Source organism: Dendrobates tinctorius, unplaced genomic scaffold (assembly GCF_039654945.1).
Source record: "Dendrobates tinctorius isolate UK_male_01 unplaced genomic scaffold, ASM3965494v1 ptg000351l, whole genome shotgun sequence".
Lineage (NCBI taxonomy): Eukaryota > Metazoa > Chordata > Amphibia > Anura > Dendrobatidae > Dendrobates > Dendrobates tinctorius.
In genome coordinates, this window is record NW_027362017.1 from 3546988 (window position 1) to 3569020 (window position 22033).

Sequence of the window (22033 nt, forward strand, 5' to 3'; positions counted from 1 at the left end):
AATATCAAAATTAGGGAGATTTTGACACGTAACTGGCATGTCCTTCTAAATGATCCTGTTTTATGTAAAATCCTTCCGAGAAATCCTAGTATTGTCGTAGAGCCCCCACTATTAAAAATCTAGTAGCTCCGAGTCGTCTTAGAATAGAGCCATTGTCTTCCCCATCAAATCCATTTTTAGGAATATACAAATGTGGCAGAAGAAATTGTTTATGCTGCAAAATTATTTCACATAAAGAAAAAACCTTTGAATCCACTCTTACTAAGGAATGTTTTCCTATTAAAAGTTTTTTAAGTTGTGCCACAGAATTCGTTATATATGTAATTGAATTTGACTGCAAAAAGCAATATGTAGTAAGAACAACCCAGCCCTTACATCATAGGGTTAACTCCCATAGACATAATACCAAAATAGGTTTTATGCAGCACGGTCTTTCCAGACACTTTGCTTTAAAGCATGAAAAAAACTATAATGGATTTAAAATCACCCCTATTGAGCATATACCCAGTGATTATCCTGATAGAATTGGACAATTAAATCGCAAAGAGGTTTTCTGGATCTATAGATTGAATACACTGAAACCTAACGGACTCAACGAAATCACGGAAGTTTTCTTATAACTGTATTTTTTAATGGTATATTTTCCCTCTAATAATTGTTTTGGGGTATATTCTGACAGAATGTTTTTTATATTTCCCTTCCTTTCAGTAGAGCGGTCCTATTGAAATAATGAAATATCAGTATAGAGTAATCCATAATAATGTAGGGTTTCTCATTATACTCTTCATTCTATTTTCCTTTAAAAATATCGCTAACACTAAATGTAGCTTCTGTTTCTGGGTGGCGATCTTATTTTCATGAAGTGATTTCTGTTGGACGTTTCTGTGAGTCCATTCTCTCTGCCGTGTACCACGAATCATTCTGATGTTTTTTCCAGATACAATCTCACACAATATTTTTTCACACACATATATATATATATATATATATATATATATATATATATATATATATATATTTTTTTTTTAACACATTTTTATTATATATTTTCATTATATATATATTTTTATTATATATTCGCATTTTTTAATAAAGTTGATTTTTTTATAATAAGGGAGTTTTTTACATTTTGAATATATTCCAATTAAATATATATTTTTAATAAATTATTCCTTCCCAGAAATATATCTTCTCCTCCCAAACGAAATCCACTCCAGCCTAGTGGTATTGACTCTGGTTTATGACACTTTTTGTCAGCGGGTTCGTTTCACCTTCTGTGTAACATTTTTTCGGTACATTTGAAGTTTTTTCCTTCATTTTCTATTCATTTTTTCTTTCCTTTTAATACACTATCTGTAATAGAAATGTAAATAGGTTAAAATTAAAATCAATAAGAATAATTTTAAATGCATCTTGCGCACTATTAACCCTTGAACTTTGACATCTGTTCTTTCATCACGTGTGTTTCTTTGGCGCCTAAATTCAAACACTGTATGTATTTAACCAGAGAAGGCTGTATCCGTTCACTACATGTCATCCCCTGAGGAAGAAGTGGTTTACACTTTGAAACGCGTCGGGAATTAAATGGTTAAACTTCTCATGTGGTAGTATTTTTATCCTGGTCAAGCAGCGCACAGCAAGCCTGAGATAGATACTTTATCCATAAGGATTTAAATTGGTGGTCACGGAGTGGACCTTCGGGCATGCAGCAAGCTGACATTGGTTTATATGCCTATATCCTTCCCGGAAAGGGTGAGTAGATTTCATCAGTTTTTATTCCATTTTCCACCCAGATAAGACCCTATTGCGCTTTTCTTTTTCCTTAGTTTTTATATCACAGAGCAGGTGTCAGAGGAGTGTGAAATCCCCCCTGTGGGGATGGGTTATACAGTCTGTCATGTAACGTGTTAGTGAGACTGATTATTTTAGGTGTATGTGTGCAAGAAAGTGAGCGAGTGGAGGTATAATGGAGACAAAATCCATGGGACACAGCTGTAAGAGGAAGAACAAGATCAGGCGATCAGGGGTACCTCTCTCATTCTGAATCCGGAACTGCCGGGACTGTCACCAATGTTGCAAGGGGGAAGACTTCCTGAGAGGGACCGTCCCTTACATGTGACTGAAGTAGGCGGGGCAGAGTTAAAAAGAGCTGCGTGCGGGAAGAGGGTCAGAGTGCAGGAAGGAAACCGAAGCAGGCAGTCAGGTACAGTGAAGGCAGAAGATCACGTGAGCGCAGGCCGACAAGACGTTTTACCTGTGTGCAGGCCCACTGAAAGTTTACTGACAGCCTGTTCCCCGCTACCCTCTGTGCTGGGAGGTGCCTCACAGACGGGACCAGAGACTGTAACACTCTCTCCCCACTCCATGCCGTAAGTGACTAGGCCAGAGTCCTTCAGCCAAGATCCCCATATACCGCGGTGTGAAGCCTCACACCGGCAGTTACCTGTACTGGAATAGTACAGATACAGGAGCTTCCAGCGCCTTACAGAGACTGTTCTCCTGCTCTGTGAATTGGAACCCGGCTCTCTACAGACATCTCAGAGATGTCATGTGCCGCTGTTGGCGGTGTCACCGTGTCACGATCCAGGTTGGATCTGACAGAGTAAATGCACAAAATAACCTTTTTTTTTCACTTGGCTGTGTGCCAAAGGTGGTTTTGCCCCCGGTGGCCATTATGGTCATTGCACTGTGGTGATTTCAGTTGTAGTTTTCCACCCGGTGGCCATTAGGGTCATTGAACTTTGGTTACCTTAGTTTGTGCACGCAATTATGTATCAGGTGTGATAGCTCTATAAGAGAGTATCAGGTGTGTTAATCACTGTTTGTGATAAAGTATTCATTTGCAAACAAGCCTGGGTGAAGGATGGAGCTAGAGGATAGTCACAGGCAGCTCAGAGAGAGTACTAGAGTGGATTGGTGGAGTCAGCGATGGTGTCTGGAAGGAGTGCTGGCATGGCGTGGTGGAGTCGCAGCGATGGTGTCAGCAAGGAGTGCCTGCATGGCTTGGTGGAGTGGCAGTTGCGGTGTAGAACTGCACTCACGGTGCTGGACTTGGTTGCTGAGAGCTGGACTCAAGCATGCTGGACTTTTTGGCAGAAAAGCTGGACTCATTTGCGGGACTCCGTTTCTGGACAGCTGCACGCAGGTGTGGACTCTGTTTGCTCCAAGGCTGCACTATGATGCTGAGAAGGTCCGTTTCTGGACAGTGCACCCAGATGTCGGACACGGTGGAGGAAAAGATGCACGCAGGTGGTGGGCTCTGTTGCTAGGAGAGTAAGCAACAGAGCAAAGCTAAGTGGTGTTTCCCGTTTTGTCACTTTTCCTTATGTGTGTTTAGTGCAGTGGTGGGATTAGTTTCCGCACCAACCAATTCCCTAGTGAGGGTTTAGGTGCAGGTCGAGTCAGGGTTTTGAGGTTCCTGATCGGTGCCTGGTGCGGAACCAGCCTAGGGAACGTTAGGAGTGTAGAGACACCTACTCAGGGGAGTGCAGGAGGTCTCCACTTCCCCATTCCCTATCGCAGGGCCACCATTGTTATTGTTACCCAGGTTTCCCCTTTTCCCCTATGTCTTATTGTATTAGTTACCGGCCTGCGGGCCGCGTCACAAAGGACAATTACACGTGCCGCGTCCTGTTGTATCACTTACCGACCTGCTGGCCGTGTCACTCAGGACGGGGCACGTGACACACCGTTGGAGAACCGATACGCTGCAATCAAGAAGACTACAGACTGATAAATTTTTCCCCTTTTCCTTCTGAACTGTTACCCTCATGCCTAAAGCCACCAGGCCCAGGTCCACCGCTACCTGCCCTACCGCTCCAACACTGCTCGAGGGCTGCCCACGTTCTGCTGTTGCTTCGGGCGCTCCGGTGCGATCCCTCTATTCGCGCATGTGCCTTAGAGCCCAACCGCGCGTTCGCCCGACCCTCTTGTCTCTCTGCGTGACCTGACTCGGCAGCAATGCCTGTCCAATGGAGGACAGGCGCCGGGTATTTCAGGCCACCCTCCCTTAGTGGAGGCGCATGATTATCGAGTTCCCCTTGCATAGTCTGGCCTGCTCTGCTAAGCTTGGCGATAGTATAGCTTGCTCCTAACCTCCTGTGTCTTACCCTGTTTCTTGCAGTGCACATTCCTGTCCTGCTTTCCCCTGGTGTCTGCACCCCGTTACCACCACCGCCATCCTCAGTCATACTCCGTACCACCTTTGCTCATCTCAGCCCGTACTTTGTTACCGCCGCCATCCTCAGTCTGTACTCCATTACCTCCTCCTCGCTCTCCCCATTTAGTGTTCTATCTCTCCCCTTGCTCAGTTCTCTCTCTCCAGTCACTTCTCCGTTTATTGTTTGTCCTAGAGCCGACCCCTGGTCTTGGCATCCCCTGAGCCTGCCCCTAATGATCCCTATATAGGAGTGGGTCGAACATGGTGCGCTCGCTCGGGGGAGTTTCGGTATCATGGTCCAGTGGGTCCACTCATACTACTCGCCACCACCGGCGTAACACTATCATTCGTCCCTGCCATTCCCCATCCAAACTACCTGCTCTGTCCTTTGTCCTATTATACCCCTCCGTGCCCTGCCACTCCCTGCATGGAGTGTAGTTGTTGTTAATAAAATCCTTATAACTCTTGATCTCTCTCCTGTCCGTGAAGACATCTCAGGTACCTGCAGTTTCTACATAGCTATGATGGGGATAACTCTCATGGGACACAGCTATGATGGGGGTAATTCATGAGAGTTACCCCCATCATAGCTGTGTCTCATGAGAGTTACCCCCATCATAGCTGTGTCCCATGGGTGTTACCCCCATCATAGCAGTGTCTAATAAGAGTTATCCCCATCATAGCTATGTCCCATGAGGGTTACCCCCATCATAGCTGTGTTCCATGAGAGTTACCCCATCACAGCTGTGTTCCATGAGAGTTATCCCCATCATAGCTGTGTCCCATGAGAGTTACCCCCATCACAGCTGTGTTCCATGAGAGTTATCCTCATCATAGCTATGTCCCATGAGAGTTATCCCAATCATAGTTGTGCTCATTGATATTGTCTCCATTATACCTCCCCAGGTAATCGCTCACGTTTCTCCCGAGCGGTGGTTTGTCGATGTCGCTTGTCCCCCTTCCCACTCCCACATCCCTTACTTAACCCAATAGGAAGTCCACTACTATTAGCTCCAGCCAGGCCTGTGTGCGACGCTTGTGATTGGTAGAAGAAGGCGTGGTTTTTTGGGGAAGAAGCGCCATTTTACCAGCTTAGTGCAGTGGCGGCTTGTTGATGCTCATACTGCAGGTTGTTGTATTTGGTGTATGGACAATGCTGCATGGTGGACATGTCTGACTGGTCAGTGCCAGGCAGCCGCCACATTAGAGCTGCCCAGAGTATTGTAGGCATGTGCCAGATATAACAGGTTGGCAATCAGTGTCTCCCTCCTGTGCTGTAAAAATGCAGGACTATGTCTCCTTACAAGGCCACCGCTCTGCCAGCCATCATTGTGCGTTTGCATGCTTGTGCCAGGCCTGGCACTGTCATTAATGATCCTTGTTCTGTATTCTTCTGTGAGGTTCCTGTATGTGCGTGTGATGGTGCTGACATCCTTGTATTTGGACATCTTTTTTTCTATTTATCTAAATTAAATTGTCCACTATTGTATTCAGTATTACAGGATAGATATAAATCAGTATAAACCAGATTTATGTCTACCAATTTTTAAAATTTACTATGTGGGGGAACGCCATTTTGCCCACATATGGGGTATCGACATACTAAGGAGAAATTGCACAACAGATTGTATGGTGCAGTTTCTCCTGTGACCTTTATGAAAATGCAAAATTTGGGGCTATAATAACATTTTTGTGAGGAAAATGTGATTTCATTTTTTTCACATCTCAACGTTATAAACCTCTGGGAAGTACTTGGCGGTTCAAAGTGCTCTCCATTAGAGATGAGCGACTTTGCCTTTTTTAGGGTCGAGTCGGGTTTCATGAAACTCGACTTTCTCAAAATGGCATTGCCTTCCTCCTAGGGAGTGTGATGTCATGCTTGGAAGCAATAAAGGATGTCTCTGGCAGTTAATCACAACACACAACACAGCTCCCACTCCAGGCCAGCAGAGGGAGCTCTGAACTCAAAACTGGGGGAAGAGCTGCTCTCTGAGGGCCAGGAAGGGGAAATTAGGAGTATGTGTGAGGAGGGCAACGTGTGTGGACGTGAGGAGAAGCAGAGATTGAGCAGAGAGTTCAGGCTCATTCCCAGCTATAGCGCATGATCTGAAGCCCGGTATCCAAGGCTGTATGGACACTGATGGTCCTGCAACAGAAACCGGAGGAATAGGAAGCTGTAAATGCTCTAATCCCATATAAGACTCGAAGGCACAACAGCGACAGGTGAGCCATAAGAGAAAGGCTACAGCTGTCTGCCATACGAGGGAGTTCTAAAGAGAATAAGCAAGTGGAACTTCAGTGTAACACAGTACTGCAAGTACCTAAAACTAAGCGCTAGGAAGGAGACTACACAACCCATCTGCCTAGAGAGATTCCTAAGTTGCTTCCAGGCTAGCCAGCTCCTGTGCCATCTGTAATCTGGACCCTGGACTGCATTTGCCAAGCAAAGTAAAGGTAAAGAAACTGCACCCTGTTGTGTCCTTGCCTTCTTCCTGCAAACTCTCCAGCACTGCTACATCTCTGTGTCAAACACTACACCCTCTTCCTAAACACCTACCCTCTTCATCTACTCTGCCTTGGGACTACAGCCCTGCCTGTGGAGGGCTACACCATTATTGCTGCACCCCACCATCTGTCCCAGAGGATCTGTCCACAGCGTCGGCTTAACATCTCCATTGCCGAACACCACAGGTGGTGTCACGAATCATTCACTCATAAACTTTATTCCATCACTTAACCCCTTTTACATGGGCGCCCAGGGCCACGGACCGGGTCACCGCTGCTGTGACATTCTCCTCTGAGAGACCGGCCCGGTACCGAGTACCCCACAGCCCTGGGAGGGCGACCCATTTTGGCGTCACAAACAGGATTTACAGAGCCCGGTACCCCCGGGTCCTGTGTGCCAGAGACTGTATTGTGTGCCATAGACTGTCGGCGCCATCGCCGCCATTACCCCGCTGCTTGGCGCGTGCGGGAAACCAGAGGGGCGGGCCGTCTTGGGCGGAGCCAGCCAAAAAGCGCGAAAAGTGAAGTGCTGCGCGGGAAGAGGCCAGCGCGCGGGAAGTGAGAAGCCACGGCCTACAGTCCCGGCGTCCCCTGATCATCCAGCCGCAGAGTGGCAGCCGGTAAGCCAGCGTAACCCAGGGCCTGGCCAAACATTAACTAGGGGGGAAGAGAATGTCTGAAGCAAGAGCAGACGCAGCGGCGGACGCCACTGCAAACCCCACAGTGCCATAAGCTGCAGGGCCCAGCGCAGCTGCGGATCCCATAGCGCCGCTGCATCCAACACCAGCGCTGCCTCCAGAGCACCGCAAGAATCAGCGCCCACCGCAGCAGTCCCCATAATGCCGCTGTCCATGCCCTATATACCGGGAGCGGCCTGGCTACCACAGTACTCAGGGGAGTCAAATACCCTGAGTGAATTTAAAGAGAGACTGTGCAGTTTGTTTGAGGTGTATCCTCTGTCTGAAAGCGAGAAAGTGAAAATCCTTATTGGGCAGCTAACTGGTGCAGCGCAAAGGGAAGTAAAAGCCTGGCAGGACACTGATAAAGAGACTGTTAAAAAGATCCTGGCTAAGCTAAGAAGCACCTTTGACACCAGCACTGCAGCTGAAATAAAAATGAGATTCTTTGGGTGTAAGCAGAGAGCGCAGGACAGTATACGGGACTATGCTCTTAACCTGCAGGAGGCACTGCGAGCCATAAAGCAGATTGACCCCGACAGTGTGAAAGATGGAGACAGACTGTTAAAGGAGCAATTTATTGAAGGACTCCTATCCAGTACCCACAGAGCACAGCTGCGCATCATAGCCCTACAGAACCCTGATCTAGACTTTGCAGACTTCAAAGACAGGGCTATCCGGGTGCTGCATGAACCAGAAGTCAGCCGTCCAGTGCCCCATAGGCGCCCAGCGATCACATACCATCAAGAAGCAGCTTCTTTCCCTCTCAGCCCGGTGGAGGCTGATGCACAGACTCTGGACAAAGACCCTTCTGCCGAACTACGTCTTCAGGTCCAGGAGCTGACCAAAAATATGGCTGCACTTGCCAAAACTGTGCAGTCCATGCAGGTGTCCTCGAAGGAGAAGATCCAGCTGGCCTCCAGTCCAGAGGATGTCCCGTGGCTACGGAAGAAGAGGATCCCGCCACACCGAGGGAGAAACAACGATCGCTATGACCAGAATGGACGTCCCATCTGTCGTCGTTGCTGCAAGGCAGGCCACATCGCAAGATTCTGCCACCCTGGGGCAAAGGGCCAACCCCCAGGAGTAGGACCACAAGGCCCAAAGAACTGGCGAGCCAAGTATGTTGGAAAGCGACCGGCCCTCCCAGTGGTGATTGACGGCATCCCCATGAACGCTTTGCTGGACACTGGCTCTCAGGTGACAACTATGCCATATATCCTTTACAAGCGGTATTGGGCTGACTCTGAACCTACCCATGGCCAAGTGATGAACTCACAGTAGTTGCCAGTAATGGTCAGTCTTTGCCGCAAGTAGGATGTAAAGAGATTACCATTAAAGTGGGGCGAGTAGAGTTAAAATCTCAAGGTCTGATAGTTGTAGACATTGATCGACGAGAATGTAATCCAATGATGACCTTAGGTACTAATGTGATTGAAAATTGTCTTGCCGAGGTTATTGTTTTGTTGCAAAAGGTGGCTGAGACTGCTGGTTCCAGTGAGCAACGAGTCCTGCAGAAGGAGATCAAGGCCCTGATGCAAAGACAGCAGGTAGAACTGTCTGGCGGAGAAATTGGCAGAGTAAGAGTGAGTGATCCTTTCCCCATTGCGATACCCCCCAGATGCGAAATGTTGATTTGGTGTCGGGCAACCATAGGCCTCAGAGGAAAAGATTACCAAGCATTGGTAGAGCCAGTGTACTATGATAGCCGGCCCACTGTCCTGACAGCCAGAGGGGTAGTTGATGTTCGCAAAGGGAGAGTACCTGTACGCCTCTTGAATTGTGGGGAGGAGGAGGCCACAATACCTCGGTATGCCACAGTTGCTAAGCTGTTTACTGTCAGTAACAATGCAATACGGGCAGCAGAGCCCTTGATCTCATCCGACCAGGTGGAGGACAATGGCTCTGTAAAGCAGCTGGAGGAATGGTGTCAGCAGCTGCAGGTGGGAACTGACTCCACCCCTTCATACCAAAAGAATGGGGTTTACCGAGTGACTCAGGAGTATGAGCGGGTATTCAGTAAACCCCCCTTAGACTTTGGGAAGGCAAAAGGTGTTCAACACCATATACCCACTGGAGATCATCCACCCATTAAAGAAAGGTACCAGCCTATACCCCCAACACAATATCAATGTGCCAAAAGTATGTTGCGGGAAATGAAGGAGGCTGGGGTGATCAGAGTCAGTTGTAGCCCCTGGGCAGCCCCAATAGTCTTTGTGAAAAAGAAAGATGGTACCATAAGAATGTGTGTTGATTACCAAAAAATTAACAGCATTACACATAAGGATGCCTACCCATTACCCAGAATTGAAGAGTCATTAGCTGCACTTAAAACTGCTAACTATTTTTCCACCTTAGATCTCACTAGTGGGTATTGGCAGGTTCCCGTGGCAGAGGCAGACAAGGAGAAAACAGTGTTTACCACCCCAATGGGTCTCTGCGAGTTCAACTACATGCCATTCGGGCTCTGCACCGCTCCAGGGACATTTCAACGGCTAATGGAATGCTGTCTTGGACACAAGAACTTCGAGACAGTTCTTTTATACCTTGATGATGTCATTGTTTTCTCCAAAACTTATGAAGACCATCCTAAACACCTGGCTGAGGTGTTTGAAGCCTTGTCCAACTTTGGCCTGAAAGTGAAGCCATCCAAATGCCACCTCCTGAAGCCCAAGGTACAGTACCTCAGTCATGTAGTGAGCGCAGAAGGTGTGGCACCAGATCCTGACAAAGTCACTGTCATCCGAGACTGGCAGAAGCCCAGCAACCTCCATGAAGTACGTCAATTCCTCGGGTTGGTAGGCTACTACCGAAGGTTCATCAAAGGCTTCACTGAGATAGCCACACCTATGCAAAATCTTCTGGTGGGCCAGCCCAAGAAAGCCAGGAAGAAGAGTCCTACATTTGAATGGAATGAGGAACTGGAGAGGTCCTTCTCTCAACTGAAGATGGCTCTCACAGGAGATGAAGTTCTGGCCTACCCACCAGATTATGACCAACCATTTGTATACTGATGCCAGCAACGTGGGACTGGGAGCAGTACTGTCACAGGTACAGAATGGTAAAGAAAGAGTGATCTCCTAAGCCAGCAGGAAGCTTCGTCCCACTGAAAGGAACCCTGATAACTACAGTTCCTTCAAACTGGAGTTCCTCGCCATAGTCTGGGCTGTGACTGAACGATTCAAGCATTACCTAGCTTCAGCCAAGTTTACCATCTTCACGGAAAACAACCCGTTGACTCACTTGGAAACTGGAAAACTAGGTGCACTGGAGCAGTGATGGATGGCTCGGCTGCCTAACTATGAATTTACCATTAAGTACCGAGCGGGGCATAAGAATGCCAATGCTTATGCGCTGTCCAGAATGCCCAATCTGCCAGATGCAGGAGAAGACCCTGAGGCACTCCTAGAAATAGAGTTACCTGCCTTCCACCGACCAATTGCGGCCCAACGTGCCCAAGGAGTGAGAAACAGACGGTCTGTCATGAAAGAGGCCACCCTAAATCCATTGCCTCATCATGACTGGGCAGAAATGCAGGATAGCGACCCCGCAGTCCGCCTGGTAAAGGAGCTACTGTCACAAGTTGACTCACGCCCAGGTTCAGATGCTCCTGAAGAAACCCAGCAGTTGTGGAAGGAAAGAGGCAGGCTGATGATCTATGAGGGAAAGCTGTGCCGGAGGAGTATCAACTTTATTCCATCTCTTAACCCCTTTTACATGGGCTCCCAGGGCCACGGACCGGGTCACCGCTGCTGTGACATTCCCCTCTGAGAGACCGGCCCGGTACCGAGTACCCCACAGCCCTGGGAGGGCGACCCACTAGCATGCAGGATGTCAATGAGGGAGTCTGCCATCTTCCTCCCGACACGAGCACGTCAAAAACCCGACAGGGGGAAAAGGAGGGGAATAGCTTGGTGCACACTTAAATACTAGGAAGGGTTCCTTGAGATATCCATTGGCCAAACAGGATCCTGTCATAACCACCCTATTACTATATAGGGTGGGTGGGAAGACACCAGGGTGCCATGTAGCAGAATCAGGAGAAGGGCACAGCAGACAGAGGCACCCTCCTTAATTAGTACAGTGCCTGACATTATCGAAAAAACAACATTCCCCAGTCCGACTCCAGAAAATTTCCAAGAGAAGACGGGGAACGACTGCAACTTATAAAACTGAGTAAACTATTAATGATACTCTCATGCAATAACAGAGTATAGGTGAAAATATCGTTTTCACACAGGACCCTGTAGGTTTGGATTTCTTTTTCCCTTAATGATAAGACCTTAATTTAAAAACTGCATTTCTTATTTCCTTGTGTTATCTCTATCTAATATTTACATTTGTTTGGTGATCTGAAACATTCAAGTGAGAAAAATATGCAGAAGAATAGGAAATCAGGAAGGGAGCAAACATTTTTTCACACAACTGTATAGACTGGTCGGCTGACAGGGCCTTCAGGTACTTCTCTTTGTCTTCTACCCGAGCCCCTGCTGAAAGCACAAAGTTTGCACCTGCGGCCCATGGGCATCTGTGTTCCACCTCACCCCCTTATAAATCAGGCAACCATTTGTTCTGTTGGAGGATGAGTATGTGGGACGGGTAGAGCAAACTGTCAGCGGACCACCGCAGCACATCGATGATGATGATGATGATGATGATGATGATGATGATGATAAAACACAGGAGCCAACTGCTGCAGCTTTGTGCTATGAGCAGTCCAGCAAGAAGGGCAGAGGTGAGGACCAGGTGGAATATCATGAAGAGGATTATTATTATTTTTTTTTTTTTTGAGCACCATTAATTCTATGGTGCTGTACATAAGGAGAGGTTACATACAAAACACAAGGAGAAATTACAATGACCAAACTAATACTGACAAGTACAGAGGGGAGAGGACTGTTTCCTCCGAGTGCAACTTTTGGGGGTAAGGGACCTCGACTTGTATATATAATTGGGATCACTGCCATGTCTGTTTCCCTGTTATTAGGGCTCACACATTTGTGTGCACAATCAGAATATCAACTCATTTTTTGCAAGATCATTATTGAGGGCCAACTGGCACATATTCCCTCTATTGGATATCATCTAATATACGTGATCCCTATCTGGTTATGGGTGTAATGTGAATTATTACTTCCTCTTCCCCATATATATCACTGTGCTCTGATTTCATACATATAATACCAGTGCTACCCTCACAGCCGCTATCATGGTCATATCTGATCCTTGCCTCGAGGTGGATCAGGACATGTTTTGTGCTCCATTGCTGGAACACGTTATTCTTCAAAATAAGGAAGGAGCAGAGATCCACCGATATGTTCCAGCTTGGAGCGCATGGTCCCGGAAGGGCATCATCGAGCACTCCAGATTTGCGTGGTGGACAGTTTAATTCCAGTGCGTCCCAGGGTGACACGCAGGACTCCTCTGTCATGCGCAGTGAAGAATTTTGTACGTAATTTCCGGTCATATCATGATGTCTATCTTCACAAATGCAGCGCATGCGCGGTGTGTAAGAAGGGACACTTCGGCTATGTATACAACCCGGAGGTTTTCTCCTTTCAAGAGGGTTCACTTAGAAGGTGGAGTGGTCTCCAAGAAGAGAGGATATTTAATCATGGCTTCTCACATCCACCACATACCACATCAGCTGCTATCGTGACCTGACATCTTTCCACCAAGCCTCCTGATGAGCCAATGGGTGAAACGTGTTGAGGCAGAGGAGTTTATCTACATCACGTGTCTGGATGAGTATTACCTCTCCAATATCAGCTGTCATGTTTATATTTATATTTGTTCATTACTGTGGCAGATAGATCTAGCCGGTTATCAACATTTTCTGGCATTGGGATATATTTTTGATTATATTGCATCTACCCTTCCACTAGACAGGGCTATCTAGGGATATTAACCCCTTTCTGACATCAGACGTACTATTCCGCCCACATGCCCTGGGCCAAACTGACCATGGACGGAATAGTACGTCTCAACGATCGGATGCGAAACAGGTGGTGTGCAGCTGATCGCGGCCCCATGCCAGCTGATTTTCACAGCTGACACTGGCACTAAGTGCCAGGAGTGGTCACTGACCGCTCCCGGCACTTTAACCCCCCCAAATGCTGCGATCGAACACGATCGCAGCATTCTGGGAGCAGACAGAGGGCTGACGCTTGTCCCGATCACTGACGACATCTGGGTTACCAGAGCTGAGAGACTTCCCGTCATGCGCAGTGCATGTCTGGAAGCCTCTCAGGTCAGTGTGCAGTAAGTGCAGTGCTGAAAGCTTCTATAGCATTCTGATGCTGCTTCATCTGCATGCTATAGAAGCGATCAGCCTGCAAAAAATAATTGTCCCATATTGGGACAAAGTGTAAAAGTTAGAATGAAGTAAAAATAAAATTTTTAAGTAATTGTAAAAATATTTTTTAAAAAATAAAAAATAAAAAAAGCATCATTAATAAATATTTGAATGAAAAAAAATCGAAACAATAAAAGTACACATGTTTGGTATCGCCGCATCCGGAATGACCCAACCTATAAAACTGTTCCACTAGTTTACCCCTTTAGGGAACACCATAAAGAAAAACCAAGGCAAAAAACAATGCTTTATCATCATACCGCCAAACAAAAAGTGGAATAGCACGCGATCATAAAGATGGATGTAAATAAACGTGGTACTGCTGAAAACATCATCTTGTCCCGCAAAAAATAAGCCCCAATACAGCTCCATCACCGAAAAAAAATAAAGTTATAGCTCTCAGAATAAAGCGATGCAAAAATAATTATTTTTAATATAAAAGTTTTTATTGTATAAAAGCACCAAAACAGAAAAAAAAAAGATATAAATGAGATATTGCTGTAATCATATTAACCCAAAGAATAAAACTGCTTTATCAATTTTACCACGCACCCCCAAAAGAAATTCATGAATTCCTGGTTTTTGTTCATTCTGCCTCCCAAAAATCGCAACAAAAAGCAATCAAAAAATGTCATGTGCCCGAAAATGGTACCAATAAAAACGTCAATTCGTCCCGCAAAAAAAAAGACCTCATATGACTCAGTGGGACAAAATATGGAAAAATTATAGCTCTCAAAATGTGGTGATGCAAAAACTATTTTTACAATAAAAAGCGTCTTTTAGTGTGTGACAGCTGCCAAACATAAAAACCCGCTATAAGGCCTCTTTCACACGTCCTGATATTTCTGATACTGAAGATGTCAGTGTCCGTGTATGTAATACTTGCGGCACACTTGTGGTATGCATGTGCCGCATCAGTACCACAAGGACGAGCGCCAGGGAAGAAGCTTTACCGTAAGCTCTGTTCCCCGGCACCGGGTGCTGAACACGGCTCTCATCATTCTCTCCTGCTCTCCCGGCGATCGGCCATTTGCCCAAACAGTGGTTTACCCCCACATATGGGGTATCAGCATACTCAGGACAAATAGCACAATAAGGCTATGTGCACACGGTGCGGATTCTGCTGCGTATACGCAACGGTTTTGGCCCTGCGGACATGCAGCAGAACTGCATGTGATGTACAGTAGCATGAAAGGCTATGTAAAACAAAATCCGCTGTGCACTTACTGCGTTTTTTTTTCCACGCAGATTTGGTGCGGAATGAAAAAAGCAGCATGTCATTTCTTTTGTGCAGTTTTCCACCTGCTCCATTCTAGAAATCCGCAGGTGGAAAACCGCACAAAACATGCAGTAAAGCCGCATAAAAAATGCACTAAATCCGCAGGAAAAATGCAGGTCATTTGACCTGCGGATCTAGAGAATTCTGCGTGGAAAATTCCAAAGCAAAATACGCACCGTGTGGGAGTCCAATTTCTTCTGTTACCCTTGGGAAAATAAAAAATTGGGGGAAAAAATGATTTTTTATTTTTACGGCTCTACGTTATAAACTTCTGTGAAGCACTTGGGGGTTCAAAGTGCTCACCACACATCTAGATAAGTTCTTTAGGGGGTCTAGTTTCCAAAATGGGGTCACTTGTGGGGGGTTTCCACTGTTTAGGCACATCAGGAGCTCTCCAAACGTGACATGGCATCCGATCTTAATTCCAGCCAATTTTACGTTCAAAAAGTCAAACGACGCTCCTTCCCTTCCGAGCTCTGCCATGCGTCCAAACAGTGGTTTACCTGCATATATGGGGTATCAGCATACTCAGGACAAATTGCACAACAACTTTTGGGCTCCAATTTCTCCTGTTACCCTTGATAAAATAAAAAAATTGGATCTGAAGTAAAATTTCTGTGAAAAAAGCTAAATGTTCATTTTTTTTAAACATTACAAAACTTCCTGTGAAGCACCTGAAGGGTTAATAAACTTCTTGAATGTTATTTTCAACACCCTGAGGGGTGCAGTTTTTAGTATGGTGTCACTTTTGAGTATTTTCTATCATATAGACCCCTCAAAGTGGCTTCAAATGTGATGTGGTCCCTAGAAAAAATGCTGTTGTAAAAATGAGAAATCGCTGGTCAAATTTTAACCCTTATAACTTCCTAAAAAAAAAATTGGTGATGTAAACTAAACATATGGGAAATGTTACTTATTAAGTATTTTATGTGACATATCTCTGTGATTTAAGGGCATGAAAATTCAAAGTTGGAAAATTGTGAAATTTTCAAAATTTTCACCAAATTTCCATTTTTTCACAAATAAACGCAAGTTATATCAAAAATTTTTTACAACTAACATGAAGTTCAATATGTCACAAGAAAACAATGTCAGAATCACCGGGACCAATGGAAGCGTTCCAGAGTTATTACCTCATAAAGAGACAGTGGTCAGAATTGTAAAAATTGGTTCAGTCATTAACGTGCAAACCATCCTTGGGGGTAAAGGGGTTAAATTCCACCATAATTGTGATTTTTCTCAGTTTAAAGTTTGGGGCATTGATGGAGTAATTACTAATATGTGACAATATTGGCCGCAAACTTGCACAACGGGAGACCAAATGGATTTGGACTCTGAACACTGTTCCCCCTTTCGGCCTCATTGAGGGTAAGGCTAAGTTCAGACGTAGCGGAACTCTCGCGGAAATTACCGCAAGAGTTCCGGAATTCCATTCTGCGGGAAAATCACATAGTGTTTGACGAGTGTGACCAAATTTTTACTACTGAGGCCGCCTATGCAGCATCAGTAGTAAAAGATAAAATGTAAAAAATAATGAAAAAAAATAAAAAATGGTGTTATTCGCACACCATGCGAAAAGTAAGCAGAACAATTGCGGATGGTACCCACGGTCCGGAGGAGAGGAGACTGCCCTCCGGGCTTTGGGTACCATATCCCTGTAAAAAATAGAATTTAAAATAAAAAATGGTGTTATTCTTACCTTCCAACGTCCCGCGCAGCCTTCCCGCCTCTCTCCATGCTCTCGTTCCCAGTAATCCTTTGCGAAAATGCCTGCGATGACGTCCGTTCTCTCGGGATCGCGACGTCTCGCGGTCATTCGCGCGACGTCATCGCGAATTACCGACTTCGCGATCCCGCGAGAACGGACGTCATCGCGGGCATTTTCGCAAAGGATTACTGGGAACGAGAGCGTGGAGAGAGGCGGGAAGGCTGCGCGGGACGTCGAAAGGTAAGAACAACAATATTTTTTATTTTAAATTCTATTTTTTACAGGGATATGATACCCAAAGCCCGGAGGACAGTCTCCTCTCCTCCGGACCGTGGGTACCATCCGCAATTGTTCTGCTTACTTTTCGCACGGTGTGCACAGCCACATGCGGGAAGTAAGTGGAACAATGCATTCCTATGGGTGCGGGATCGCCGCGATTCCGCAAAATTAATGAGCATGCTGCCTTTTTTACCGCGAAGCGATTCCGCCGCGGTAAAAACCGCAGCATTAGCACAGCATTGCGGAATCCCATAGGAATGCATGGGATGCTTATTTTTCGCGTTTTCGCGGCAAAATCGCACGGTTAAAACCACCACGGAAACGCTAAAAAAACACCACGAGTGAACTCAGCCTAAGACTGTACAGTAAATATACCATATATGAATAGACACACCACCAAATCTCCATAGATCTGATATATGCACAAGATAAATATGCAAAAGGTAGAAAGATGAAAATGTATGCAACCAAGATAATGGTGTGTATACAATATCAAGAAGAATACCTTCTTTTTCACACATGTACTCTTTCCAACAATTCAATACCAGTCACTGCATCCTCAACGACCCCCACTATGTACCTTCCGCTCCCCCAAATCATTATATCTACATGCCATTTCCACCCCAATTCATTATGCCATGTCTTCTCTATCTCCCACCCTCCATTCATTATCAACTGCTCTCCCCCACATTCAATACATCATCATTTACTGTTCCCCATCCCCCAGTCTCAATACATCATTTACTCCTTCCACCCTCAAAATTCAGCATCATTTGCTCTCCCCACCTCTTGCCTTCACTTCATCATTTGCAGTCTCCCTTCTCCTTTCACTTCATCATTTGCAGTCCCCCTCTCCCTTCACTTCATCATTTGTAGTCCCTCTCCCGCTTCCCCCAACTCATCATTTGGGGTCCCCATCACAAATTTTCACATAAAATTCATTTTCTAAAGAAAAAAACTTTTTCATGCCTACCTCACTGACGATCCCCCACAGGTGCAGCTACGGTGTCCTGCCAATGGCCAGTGACTTATTTCCGTGACGGTACTTATGTGATGACATCATTACATGCGTGCCGTCACCTGACCAGACATTCAGAAGAGGTGAAAGGAGCTGCAGCTGCGCAGCTGTTTACTGCACCTTGGGGCATGGTGAGCTGAAACACAGAGGGGGGTCCAGACTGGGTCCGGGCCCCCTGTCCATGCTTCTGCTCAAAGGGCCCCAAACAGCAGTAAGGGCAGTAATGCCCTGATGGCTGACCTGGTTGAGGCCCTCTAAAGCCACAAATAATGCAGCCTCAGAAACTGGAATATAATATACGAGTACTCCCAGATGCTCAAGTGAGATGTTAAAAAGGAGGAACACGAAAAGGGAATGGTAAAAAGTGCTTGTATTGTATGGTCCGACCATCAATATAATACACGGTGGATTCACAGCGCTGCATGAATTGGTCACCAGCGGCGCGTTTCACCCTAGCTTCATCAGGGTTCATTCATGTATATGAGACCACATCCATTACCCACAGCACTGCTTGTATCATAATCTACATTTTTTGTGTTTGTCCTGCTGTACATGTAAACACTGGTTAGTAAGGAGCATATATTTCTGGAAGAGGAGCGGGTTCCTAAATATAAATGTTACATGTGATATGTGATATATTACGTCCTAACGTGCAGGTAGTCCCTCCTCACGGATGATGGAGGATGGCGATGCCGTGAGCCACGTTGATCGGATCTCTGACGTGTAACATAGTAACATAGTAAAATAGTTTTGAAGGCTGAAGGAAGACCTTATGTCCATCTAGTTCAGCCTATTTTTAGTGCAGCTGTTCTGCATTGTTGATCCTGGGGAAGGCAAAAATCCCACAGAGTAGAAGCCAATTTTCTCCATAGGGAAATCAATTCCTTCCCCTAAGCTGGGTCGACCATCTACCTATAATATTCTGTTATTCGTAACCTTCTATACTGTTACTCACAAGAAAAGCATCCATTCCTTTCTTACATTCATTCAGTGAGTTGGCCATCACCACTTCCTCAGGAAGAGAATTCCAGAGCCTCACTGCTCTTACCGTGAAGAACCCTCTTCTATGCTGGTGCAGAAATTGTCTTTCCTCCAAACGAGGAGAATGCCCCCTTGTTCTTGTCACAGTCCTTGGTACAAACAGTTCATTGGAGAGATCTTAGTATTGCCCTCTGATATACTTGTACATATATATTAAGTGTCCCCTAAGTCTTCTCTTTTCTAGAGTAAATAGACCTAATTTTGATAACCTTTCTGGGTATTGTAGTGAACCAACTCCATTTATCATTTTAGTAGTCCGACTTTGAATCCTTTCAAGTTCAGTAATGTCTTTCTTGAGCACCGGCGTCCAAAATTCCACACAATACTCCAAGTGTGGTCTGACGAGTGATTTGTACAGAGGGAGATTTATGTTTTCATCTCGTGTCCCCAGACCTCTTCTAATGCATCCCATGACCCTATTTGCTTTGGTGGCAGCTGCCTGACACTGGGCACTCCAATTTAGCTTCTTATTGTAGAAGGGTAATATCGCTTACTGATGGGAAAGAAGTCAGACAGTGATCAGACGCTGTGGAAAGTGAGATCGTACTGTGTGTGATGGATAGGAAAAGCGTTCCATTCGTTTTACAGGACAATCTATTAAATGAATCTGTGTAGAGAATTGCAAAAAAATAAAAAATTCTCATGCAATTTTGTGGGTTTTGCCAATAATGAAGAAACAAGCACCTTATTAAATATGGATCAAAGAGCGGCTTTCAGGTCAGAGCAGGCAAGCAACTGGAGAACAACAGGAGCAATGCATGCTGGGAAGCGAGGTAAAGGAAGTCTCTGCACCTATAGTGCTGGCAGGATGCTGCTGAAGAGGAACCATCCACTCAAGTAAGTTGATGGCAAGTTACTAAGAATGAGACTCTGGACCGTTCCTGGACATATTAGACTGTTGTGTGCACCATAAGCAGTTTATATTTGTGGGGATGAGGTGGCAGGAACAGGCATTTCTATAGTTTATTGTAAGGACCAGTGCACTTTTAATACTTCCAAACAGGGCGATTTTCAGTTTTTGCTCTTATTCTTTTTCCTTCCATTTTATTTTTCAGTCAATCGAAGACCTTTGAGGAACAGTTTTTTGTGAGACGAGTTGTAGTGTGAATGGTGTCCTTCATTGTAACGTCCAATGTGCTGGAAACGGAGAAGAATTCCAGGTGCGGTGAGATTGGGGGAGAATCGCAATCCCACCAGTGTTCTCTCAGGTTAGTTTCTCTGCTGTTCATTGTGGGGTAAAATGTCCTGGAAATAGGACTCTACAGCTCAGGACAATTACAGCCATGACACCCTGGGAAAGGTTTAGGGTTCTATAATTAAATGAAAAATAATTAGAACTTATGAAAAACAAAAATAAATAGTTTTGTGTTGTTATTTCCTGCGGCTTTTAGTTTTCTATGAGGGTTTGTTTTGGGTTTTTTAGCGTGACAAGCTTCAATGATATCATTGTGGGGAAATTAAAACTTCTAATGAGATGGCGACTGAAAAAACTGCAATTCTTACAAGTTCAAATTTTTCTGATTCTTTTCTTTAATTTCTGATTACGGCATTCACTGGATGAGTTTATTAGCTTAATGTTGCAATACCAAATATGCTGATTTTTTATTTGTTTTTTATTTCTTAATAAATAAAATGTTCTGTCTCTAAGGCCAAAACCATTCCATGTACACTGCATTGGTTGTAGGTGATTGTTGGTTATGAGGTCACGGAATGTTGTGCCGGTGATATATAAGCAACTGCCGAGCGGAACTCTCCTCTGAGGGCTGCAGTTAGTGGAGAGTAAGTACCTTATATCAGCTCCTGATTTATCATCTCCCTTGTGTCTGTGACTCTCGCTCCTGATTTATGTCCTGTCATCTCCCTGGTGTCTGTGACTCTCGCTCCTGATTTATCATCTCCCTGGTGTCTGTGACTCTCGCTCCTGATTTATCATCTCCCTGGTGTCTGTGACTCTCGCTCCTGATTTATGTCCTATCATCTCCCTGGTGTCTGTGACTCTCGCTCCTGATTTATGTCCTGTCATCTCCCTGGTGTCTGTGACTCTCGCTCCTGATTTATGTCCTATCATCTCCCTTGTGTCTGTGACTCTCGCTCCTGATTTATGTTCTTGATATTTAGATAATTACACTGATATCTGTTGTATAAAGTTTTGGATTAAGGGAAGGAATATAAGAGGGTTGTACAAAATTACTGGTATCACAGCTCAGCTCTATTCACTTCTATGGAGCTGACTTACAGTACCACTCACAACCTGTGCACAGGTGTGGCGCTGTTTTTTGGAAGAAAGCAGTTATGTTTTTCCAATCCTGTACAATCCCTTAAAGGATTATTTCATATAAACTGGATTGGTTGCAGGTTTTTGTCACTTCTCACAGTTACTGTTGTTACTTGTGAGACTTTATATTAGGCCGGAGTCACACTACACGTATAAAAAAATCGGTCAGATTCTCACTGCCGGGAGTCGCACGAGTGTAATACAAGTGTCACGTGGGCACAATCCGATTTTTCACACCTATCATCCGATTTACATCCGACTGCAGGGTGATTTTAATATGAGTTTTACATACAGCAATTCTCTAAGTCATTTACATATCGTTATCAAAGGAAATATTCTACAAAACACACACATACATATGATAGATAAATAGATAGATAGATAGATAGATAGATAGATAGATAGATAGATAGATAGATAGAGAGAAAATTCTCACCGTGCTCACGCTGACGTCAGAAAGGTGAAGTGAGTTCATTGGCTGTGATCTCCCAGGACCTTTCTGACGGTACCGCGAGGATAATTTTCTCACGCTCGCGGTGCTGTCAGGCAGTATACAAAAAAGCTGCATTCTATCGTGCTAAAGCATGTAGACATGGAATATGAGAAATATGAATAGCAATACTGCTCTGGATAACAAGAAAACATTTGAGACGCTTACCACATAATTTGGCCAATTCATGCACGCCCAGCAACCACCGGCGAGGTGCTCTCACGCTGCTGGGAGCCTACGTGACTAG

At 45.2% G+C, this 22033-nt stretch overlaps 1 protein-coding gene across 1 annotated transcript in view; it reads right to left on the reverse strand.

The window, feature by feature from the left end:
- Nucleotides 1–1060: 1060 nt before the first annotated feature.
- LOC141075426 (zinc finger MYM-type protein 1-like) overlaps nucleotides 1061–22033 on the reverse strand; it is a 205034-nt gene continuing 184061 nt past the window's right edge. The window contains exon 7 of the transcript XR_012227273.1: nucleotides 1061–1353. The gene's annotated coding sequence lies outside the window, so the exon portion shown is untranslated. The remainder of the gene's footprint in view (nucleotides 1354–22033) is intronic.